The sequence below is a fragment of the Callospermophilus lateralis genome, unplaced genomic scaffold, assembly GCF_048772815.1.
Source record: "Callospermophilus lateralis isolate mCalLat2 unplaced genomic scaffold, mCalLat2.hap1 Scaffold_535, whole genome shotgun sequence".
NCBI classification, from domain to species: Eukaryota; Metazoa; Chordata; class Mammalia; order Rodentia; family Sciuridae; genus Callospermophilus; species Callospermophilus lateralis.
In genome coordinates this window covers 224,421-235,402 of record NW_027514466.1, presented here as the reverse complement: position 1 = coordinate 235,402, position 10,982 = coordinate 224,421, and the positions used below count along the sequence as shown (strand labels likewise).

Genomic DNA, 10,982 nt, shown 5'->3' with positions numbered 1-10,982 from the left:
TTCTACCAATCAGTTGATAGTCACAGAATTATTCCAGCTTGTGCGCATCTGAATTATAGCTTATAGTGGTATCCTCTTAACTGACCTGCATATTATTAATATAAAAATGCCAGGTTTGATTGGCATTGTAAAAATGGCTTCAAAAATATTTCTTTATGTCTTGAGTTTATCATATACGCAAAAGGCATGAAAACAGAGCCTCAGGGTAGAAATTTGATATTAGTGAAACACATACTCATTGTTAGGAGAACTGTTCATCATTTCATATTTTCTTGAGTAGCACTCACAATATATTTTAAGACCTAACATAGGAAGATATGCACAAATAGATGAAGTTGAACTACATTTTTTCAGTGAGGCATTCCAAAAGATTGCCTATCACATGCCAACCAATGAAGTTGAATGCAAAGAAAATTACTGTCTCATGTGTGAGACAGTGCAAGAAGGTTCAGAGGAGAAATGACAGAATGATTGTCTTGATCAAATCAGTGAATTACTTGAGTCGTAACTAGAGGCAGGTGGGGTAGGGCTGGAGGGAGTTGTTCATTGGAGTCATGGCTATTGAGTATATATTTTGTATCTGGAGAACAGAGTTTCTCATTTTCTCTGTTTTCTGATCATCATGTAAGCTGCATCCCAATGCCACAATCTTTATCCTTTGATAATTAAATTGATGTCTAATTACACATGAATATTTATATTATTACATATGCTTTATATTAATGTAACTTTATGTATAGAACTAAATTTAGAAATAGTGTAGGGTTAGAAATAGGGTTAGGGAATAAATATATATTAAAAACATGAATATTCAAAAAATGTACATGTGAAAATGTATATGAAAATATATATGTTTTAAAAGAGGCAAGGGTTTAATTTGAATCATAAATAAACATTTTTAAAATTTATTTTTTAGGGTTTGTTTTTAGATGGACACAATATCTTTATTTTATATTTATGTGGTGCTGAGGATCAAACACAGTACTTAGTGCATGCCAGGTGAGCACTCTACCACAGAGCCACAACCCCAGCTCTAAATACACATTTTTAGTTTGCAATGGCAGATATAAACTACATATAAACATATTGATATGTATGCAAATATGCCATTGAAAATTGAATATATAAGTCAAAATACACATAAACATATTACTATATACACATTTATGTAAAATTAACTGTAGAGATATTTTGAGAGTTAGTATTAAATTATGGCTTGGGTTAAAGTTAGAGAATGAATATATAAATCAAAAACAAAGATATAATTTTACATGAAAATATATTTAAGTGTATATTTTTGAAAAGGGGAAGGGTTTAATGGAAGACAAAAATACACATTTTTTTTAAATTGTAAACACAGATAAATATAAATTAATATGTAATAATACTTATGAAATGAACATGTAAAATTAAAATGAATATTCATATTATCATACATGATGTTATATTAATATGTTTAGGTATATTGATAAATTTAGGGTTACTATTGTTTTAGGGTTAGGGTTAGGAATTAATATGCATATTGAAAAACATGAGTATTCATAAGAATGTACATGAGTATATATGTATGGCAATATATATCAGTATATATGGGTTTGGTTTTTTTGGGAGGAGTTACCAGGGATTGAACTCAGGGGCACCCCTGACCACCAAGCCATTTCCTTAGGCCTGTCATGTTTTATTTAAGAATCTTGATGAGTTGCTTATTGTCTTGCTTTGCTGAGGCTTTTTTTTTTTTTGAATTCCAGATCATCCTGAGACTCCAGAGTGACTGGGATTACAGGTGTGTGCCACTATGCCCCTGGTATATGTTTAGAAATAGGAAAGTGAGCCTTGTAAATACACATTTCAAAATTGCAATTTTTACAGATAAATTTCATATATGCATATACAATAATATATATGTAAATATACCATTGATAATCGAATATCTAAATTGAAAAACACATATACATTAATATTACTGCACATATATTTATGTAAAATTAGGTTTAGGTACAAGGGTGTTGTAAGAGTTATATTAAATTATGGGTTGGGTTAGTGTTGATACTTGGGAATGAAAAAGTTTATCAGAAAACATGAATATTCATGAGCATATACTTGTGAAAATATCTATGAAAATACATATAAACACATGCTTTGAAATAGTGAAGGTTTAAAGTGATTAGTATGAATACTCTTTTTATTTTGCAAATGCACAGAGAAAATATACATTAATACATATATATGCAAATATGCCATTGATAATTGAATATAAATGTCAAAATACACACAAACATTCATGTAAATATATAAGCTTTTATGTAAAATTAGGTTTACCTATAAGGGGTATGCATAGGATTAGTATTAAATTATGGCAAGGGATAGCATTATGGCTAGGGAATGAATATGTATATCAAAAACCATAAATATTTCTAGGAATTTACATGTGAAAATATATATGAAAATATATTTTTTAATAGAAAAAAAATTTAATGTGAGACATATACATTCATACTTTTAAATTTGTGAATGAACAAATAAATATGCATACATAATATATATGCAAATATATTTTTGATAATTAAATACATATGTCTCATTACACATGTATATTCATAATTTTATGTATGCTTCTATATTAATGTAAATTCAGGTATAAGGTTATATTTAGGCTTAGTGTTAAAGTCTGTGTAGGGTTAGAAATAAATATGTTTTGAAATAGGGTTAGTGAAAGAAAATGCATAAGGAAAACCAAGAATACTCATTAGAATAACTCATCAATACATGTATGAAAATATAAATAAATATATATGTTTTGACTAGGGAAGGTCTTATTTTCTATTTATGATTTAAAGAATTTTTTTAGTTGTCGATAGACTTTTATTTTATTTATTTATATGCAGTGCTGAGAATCGAGCCCAGTGCCTCACACATACCAGTAAAGTGCACTAACACTGAGCCAAAGCCCCAGCCTAAGATTTTAATGTGACACATATGAATACAGATTTTCTAAAATAGAACTGCACAGATTAATTATATATATAAATATATACTTATACATATTTAAATATACCATTGATAATTGTATACATAACTTTATAAAAATGAATATTAAATATATATATATATATATATATATATATATATATATATATATTTATTTATTTATTTATTTTTTAAATTTTAAGGTAGGTTTAGGTATACAAGTAAATATAGGGTTATTATCAATTTCAAATTTTTGTGTACATTTAGGTTTATCTTTAGGGAATAAATATATTTGTTGAAAACTAAAAAACCTAAGAATGTACATGGAAACATTTGCATAATAATTAAAATAAATATTTTTTGAAATAGGAAAGGGTTAACATAGACATAAATACAAAATTATAATTTGCAAAGGCAAAGATAAATTTTATATATGAATATGTAATAACACTTCTGCAAATATAACATTAATAATATATATGTAAGTATAAATACATATGAGTATTCATATAAGTACATATGCTTTTAACTGAATGTAGGGTAGTTATGGGGTAAAACTATGGTTAGTACTAAATTTTGTAAATAATTAGGGTTAGACAATGAATATGTATATTGAAAAATATGAATAATTTAAGAATGTACATGTGCAATTTTGACATTTTGAAATTGGGAAGGGATTAATGTGAGATGTAGGAAGACACATTTTTAATTTGTGAAAGCAGATATGTGTGTGTGTGTGTGTGTCTGTGTGTGTGTGTATATATATATATATATGCAAATATATCATTGATAATTGAATGCAAGTAAAAATACACATAAACATTAGGAAATGAATAGGTACATTGAAAAACATGAATAAACATAAGAATATACATGTAAAAATGTGCATTAAAATACACAGAAATATATGTGTTTTGAAATAGTAAATGGTGTGAGATATATAAATACACATTTATTAATTTTCAAACGCACAGATAAATTACATGTGAACATATATAAATACTTAAGAATACAATTATCAATTGGATATTTGAATATAATTATGCAAGAATATTCATATTACTATATATGCTTTAGTATTAATGTAGGTTTAGAAACGGGTAAATTTAGGGTTAATATTAAATATTTTGTAAGGTAAAGCTTAGAATTAGGGTATGAATATATATATCAAAAACATGAATATTCAAAGAAAATGCATGCAAAAATATGTATAAAACACATAAGAAATGAACAGGGACCTAGTAAAAAACATTATATGGAGAAAAGTTGACAATAACTAAAGAAAATCAATTGCCAAATATACAGTTGGAAACACTGTCTGTACTTAATAGAAAAAGTATAAGAAAAAAAGTTTATCTCAGATATTTTGGAACAGTAAAGGCAAGATAACAAACACAATCATAAAGCAAGACTCAAAATTTTCTCAAGGATGGGGCTGGGGATGTGGCTCAAGCAGTAGCGCGCTCGCCTGGCATGTGTGCGGCCCTGGTTCGATCATCAGCACCACATAAAAACAAAAATGTTGTGTCCACCGAAAACTAAAAAATAAATATTAAAAAATTCTCTCTCTCTCTCTCTCTCTCTCTCTCTCTCTCTCTCTCTCTCTCTCTTTAAAAAAAGTTTTTCTCAAGGATTTATTGAGAATAGATGACTTGAACATAGAGTTAAATTATGAGTCAACAATAAAAAAGTCAAAGATCATCAGAAGTTTCAAATAAAGCAAAGACATTTATAAAAAATATATATGGGGTAAAAGAAAACATTACAAGGAAAATTGGAAATACTTTTTAGATGACAGATAATTAAGATTCAACAAATCAAAAGCAATAGGAGGCTAATGAAGCAGTTCATAAATAATTGCTTCTAATTTGACCTACTTACATTAGAAAAAGACACAGGGATAAAATCAGTGTTGACGTTGACTCTGATCATGCAACTTGAGAAGCTCTAATAATAATTTATTTTTAATAATAATTAAGAATTTGGTTAGAGTAGATATATACATGGAGTCCAGGGCCAGTGGATGTAGCATATACCAACGTGGGAATTATAAAGAGTGCAGCACCGTAGCAGGCAAATGTGCAAGTGGCCAGAAGATGAATGGTGTCTTGAAGATATGCACAGGTCAGCTGAAGATCTAGATTTTGTTGTCTCTGAGAGGCAGAATGGGGTGGGAAGAGAAAGGACTATTTCTTAGTTATTTATGCTGCTGGATCCTGGGCACATTGACCACAACCATAGAACTTCTTTTCCTCTCTGATGTGTGGTTTGGTCTTTGAAGAATTTTTTTTGTAGGCCTACTATCTGTGACACAGGCCACATTACATAAGGTGCTCCTGGAATCTCTGGTACAATGCAGATTTTTCTTCAGTGAATTATCAGGCAAGATCATGGAGGAAAGCAATTACTTAGGCATAGACCTTAAATGAATCCTTTGTACTTGGAAGCATCATCTTCTCTCTTTTGAGAGAGTAGTTTTTAATTTTAGGCAGATTACTAGAAGTATATTAATATAGTCTTGTGTAATTAAACTCCTGTTAGGAGACTCTTTTCAAAGGCCCTCTTTTGATTTAAATGGGGACTCCACAGTTCAGTTCTCCTTGAATTCTAGAAGTGCAGGAGAGGTGGAGGTGGGACAGAGTCCTTGCCTGGTGCCAGCTCCTGTTAAGAGCATCTGGGGAGCCACGTTGGAGCCTGACATGAACTAAAGCCATTTTAAGGAGCCATTCCAGATGGAGCAATGGCTTTGGAGGGAGAAGGATATACTTCTTTGGGAAGGACTTGAGGAGCAGGGAATGAAAATGTTACTCCATTTGCAATGTTGTAGAACAGACTTGTCATTCAGTGCCAGATTAGAGGTCCTTGCAAACTGTCTAGAAAGGAGGGCATTTTTAAAAGCCCTTGGAGAGTCTATGTGGAAACAAACATCTCTGTTCACACATGAATGACTTCAAGCTCAATGTCAACATCAGGTCAGAATGCTCTTTCTCACCCAGCATAACAGACATGCCCAGGTTCACTACATATTCTTCCATGAATGGTCAACCTGTGTTGGCATGATTCATCCTGTCTGCCTGTCTCAAATCTGCACCTTTTAGTGAGGCTTACTGTTTTCAGAAAAGCCAGAGGTACCCTTGCATGGGTGCACTGCTTTCCTGGGAGCTGCATGGCTGAACAGTGGGTTCAAAGAAAAGCATAAAGGGGCTGGGGTTTCTGGGCAGTGGACCCATGTACAGACAGCACTCTTGGACATTCCCAATTTTTAATCTTAAAAGAATCTTTCCTTCTTTTCAATTGTTTATCTCAGGCATTTTGTCACTGTGTTGGCAAGTGATCTAATATAAGAAAAAGGGAATCTCAAAATTTTCTTAAGAATGTTGTTCAGAGTAGATGATTTGACAATAGAACTAAATGATTAGTCAACAAAATGAACCATGTGAAAAATCACCAAAATTTTTGAAACAAAGCAAAACATTTTAGTAAAGTATACATATGGGGTAAAGATAAAAATTACAATTGTTATCATTGGAAATAATTTTGAGCAGACAGATAACTGACATTTAACCAATCAACAGCAACAGGATGCATCTTATGAAGTTCTTAAAGCTCCACTTTGCTTACATTAGCAAAAGACAAATGGATGAATAAAATCAATGTTGGCTCTGACCACCTTGAGTAACTGCAAAAACAAAACAAACAAAAAAACAAGAAAAAAAAATAGAAGGAAGGAATTAAGACAAGGTGGATGGAAGGAGATAATAAATTAGGAGGTAAAATAAAGACAGAAGAAAATGATGACACCATAAAGAAAAACAATGAATACAGAAAAGGATTTCTCAAAAAGTTTGCTAAACTTTATGTGGACAAGTCCAAGTGAGAGAGAAAAGTACAATGAGCAATACCAAATATAAAAGTTATGTGAATCGATCCTACGATGTTACAGTAACTTAGCACTGGGTATTACTCTTGTAATGCTGTATCATATTAAAACCAATTATCTCAGTGACTACATAGATGACAAGCATCTTGCAAATCCAATTATCAAACTTCTTTCAAGAAAAAGTGGACGAAGTGCTGCGCAGAGCTCTGGCAGTCCTGGGGAAAGAGCAGCAATGATCAGGCTGCAGCCCAAGGTGCAAGAGCAGCAAAACACGTATGAGGCAACAACAGAGGGGAACCAGTGCTACTCTGCCTTAAACACACACACTTCTTCTGCCACTCTTTTGTCAGTGCAGGCGCACAAGGCACCTGAGGCTGCTAGGGCTGCTATGTAACCTGAACGCTGCAGGAGGAAGGGGACCCAATAGGGGTCTGGCCGTCCAAGCCTCTGGGAAGCAAGTTGGTAGTCACTACTGAAGGCTCCCATTCTTAGCACTTGTTTGCCCATTCCTGTTGCCTGGCTGGCCTGAGTGATTATCTATTGCCCCAGTTCCTACACTCCATGGTGACGATTGATTAACTGGGAGAGATGGACTGCAGTGTGCTCAAAAGGCTGATGAAGCTGAGCGAGAACCACCAAGGCAGAGGCTGTAGTTTCAGCGGCAACCATGAGGAGGTTGGGAGGTGATGGTTGCCCTGGGTTATGGGGCGGGGTGGAGGGTGAAGTGCAAGGCAGCAGCAGGGCTGACAGCAGCTGCAGTCTCTGAACCTTGGGGCTAGGGAGCGCTATCAAGCTCTTGCTTTTCGACTTTTTGCACATTTTTCCTATCGGAGGTTCGGTCCACCTTCTTTGATACAACACACACGACAATAGGCGGGCCAAGGGCTCCATGAGCCTGGAGTCCATCCTGCACACCCAGGAGGAAGTGCGCCCTCTTGTGCTCTAGCCTCTACTTGGCTATCATCCTATACTTTGAGTGGAGCCCACTCCACGGGCTCAGGGAGGACCACACCTTGACCCTAGTAGTGCAGCGACTCCACCCTAAGCCCCAGTGAATAAACATCTGCTTGCTCAAATCTGGCTGTGAGACGTTTTCCTCTGCTTACCCAGAATTCTCTTCTAATTCTGCCCTGGCTAACATCCCCCACCCCCCAGTGCCACAGAGTCCCTTCACCTGGGGTGCAGCTCCAGTGGAACCGCTCTGTGCATCCAGGTGGCAGGGTCCCTTGGAGATTCTTTGGTTTCTCCACTTCCACAGTGCCTACCATGCTATCTGGAGAGACATGCTGCATGCCCTAGGAATCACAGCCATGTTGAATGTCTCCTTTTAATGCCCAAACCACATGGAAGGACGCTACCAGTACAAACGCATCTGGTGGAAGAAAACAACAAGTCAGTCATGGATTCCTGGTTCATGGAAGCCATGGTTGTAGGACTGTGCAGTGAACGACTGCTGCAGGCCAGGAATGGTGCATTGCTAGGAGGGCATCCTGTTCTCTGCTACCATCTGCTTGGCTTAGCAGATGATGAAGGAACACCTGAGGCTTGAGAAGGCCTTGAGCTGCATGGAGCAGCTGTCCAAGGTGCTGGCCACATCCTACCCCTCCAGGCCTGCCGGCCCTTCAGGCCCCTTAAGGGAGCTGCAAACCCTCTTCTACCCTTACTTCACAGTTTTTCTTCAGCTTCCCTATCTCTTTGGGTGTGCACTTGGCCTTCAGCAGACTGCAGGACCTGCACAACCCCAGCACTATCTTCCCCAGAACTCAGAGCCACTCACCTAACTCCTGAAACCAAGGTTGCCTGCCAGCAATGGATGCAAGATCCTCATGTGGGATCTAACAATATATAAATTTGTATCAAGAGTATATAATGACTCTAATATCTACTATGGCAGATGTCTTTTTCTCCATTCATCATGCCTTCTACTACTGCATATGCTGAAAATATATAAGTGCAGTTTCCCTGTCTCATCTGGATTAAGGGTTCCAATTCTTCAATGAGATGAATTAATGTGAGGCAAACCTACATGTGCATATGAACAATTTGGGGTAGGAGTGTAATGTAGGGAATTTGTCTTCTTGTGAAGAAAGTGAGTGTCCTGATCAAGCTCTGGAGTTGGATTCCTGGCAACAAGATGTTAAGTGGCAAAATTTGGGGGGGGGGAGCAGTGTCCTCTGGAATACTTTTGTGCTGTGTTTGGACTTTTCTCCTGGCTCCATTATTTTTATATTTGTGAAGCATACAAACAGAGTCTCTGTTCTTCCTGGAAATTTTATAGATATCTTGAATATATTAAATATCTTGAATATATTCATTAAAGTAATATAATTACATTGTATTATATAATTAATTACATATAATTATTTGTAATAATTTATAATTATATTATATAATTATTAGAGTGAATTCTACTCTCTGAATATAAGACCTGACTGATGTCTTATTTGTGAAGATTAAGTTGATTGACCTAAAACATAACATTGCTATGTTAATGAGCTTTGATGAAAAATAACTGACAAGAACAACTTTTAGAGGAGAGATTTATTTTGGATCACAATTTCAGAGTGTTCAGACCATCATTGTCTGGCTCCAAGGCAGAAATATTATAGTGGAAGGATGTGATAGAGGAAAGCTGCTCAGCACTTCGGAGCTGGGAAGCAGAGAGAGAGGAAGGGACCAGGACATATATAGTCTAAGGTCATTCTCCCATTGACTTTCTTTTTCCCATCATGACTCACCTACTTACAGTTACCAACCAGTAGTTCATTAAAATTTTTAATTCCTCAAGTGGATCAATTAGCTCTCTTAATCCAACTGAACACTTGAGTTCTTTAGAGGATATTTCTAGATCCATACTATAATAATTGCCTTGCACACAGTCAATACTCAGTACCTATTTTCTATTATTATCACTACTGCTATACACACAAGAACTACCACAAGATGTGTAGGAAAAAAACCCATTATAAATAATAACAACAATAAACTAAATATTTATGGGAAAAAATATAAGAAAGCTGTGCAAGCTCTATTGGAAGGATAATTTAAAATGATAATTTATGTACAAAAAGAGACATGAATATATTTTTCTTTGAAAGACTTAATATCATTAAATTTTTGCTTCTGCCTAAAAGATTCAAAAAAGACTATAATTTCAAAAGAAATATCAACATGATTTCTTCAGTTTTAGAACAAGGCAAGCTGATTTTTAAAATTTCTTTTTAGTATGTATTTTTTAGTTATAGTTGGACACAATACTTTTATATTTATTTATTTAATTATGTGGTGCTGAGGATCAAACCCAGATTCTAGGCAAGTCTCTACTGCTGAACCACAACCCCAGCTCCAAGAAGTGCTGATTTAAAAAAATCAGATTGACAAACATTCTAAGGAAATGCAAATTAACTGACAAATAAAAATGTAAGAGAAAATTTTATTTTAAAAAATTGATACACAAAAGTGATACACACAATCAAAACCTTTGGTGGACTACCAATTTGTAGGAGTACCCCTAAAATAAGGTTTTTTGAAGGACAATTGTGTTTCTTCTCATTTTTAACAGCTTTTTAGTTGTAGATGGACACAACAGATTTATTTTATTTATCTCTTTTTATGTGGTTGTGAGGATCAAACTAGGACCTCACACATGTCAGGCAAGCTCTCCACCACAGAGTCACAACCCCAGCCCCAAAGGACAATTGCTTTTAGTAGAGTCAGTATAGAGAGTATAGAGTGATACTCTTGATAGTGACTTTCACAATCGGTTTATTTAGAATATTATTTCATATTTTTAATATTTATATATATAATTATGTGGAATTATATGTAATTATATTATATAATATAATTAATAGAGTGAATTTTACTCTCTGCATATAAAACCTGACTGATACCTTATTTGTGAAGATTGAGTTGATTAACCTAAAACATAACATTGCTATGTTAATGAGCTTTGATGGAAAATACCTGACAAGAACAATTAGAGCAGAGATTATATATATATATATATATATATATATATATATATATGTATTTTCTAAGTAAATTACACTATTCCTTGCCTAAATAAATAGGAATCACTGATGTTTTCAAGAGGTTGAGAAGAGCAAAAAGAATTATCCTAAAGACACACTGT

The 10,982-nt window shown here is 34.2% G+C and overlaps 1 pseudogene; it reads left to right on the top strand.

Moving 5' to 3' along the window:
* The first annotated feature begins 7,435 nt into the window (after window positions 1-7,435).
* On the top strand, window positions 7,436-8,635 carry LOC143389426 (dual specificity protein phosphatase 4 pseudogene; annotated as a pseudogene).
* The last annotated feature ends 2,347 nt before the right edge of the window (window positions 8,636-10,982 follow it).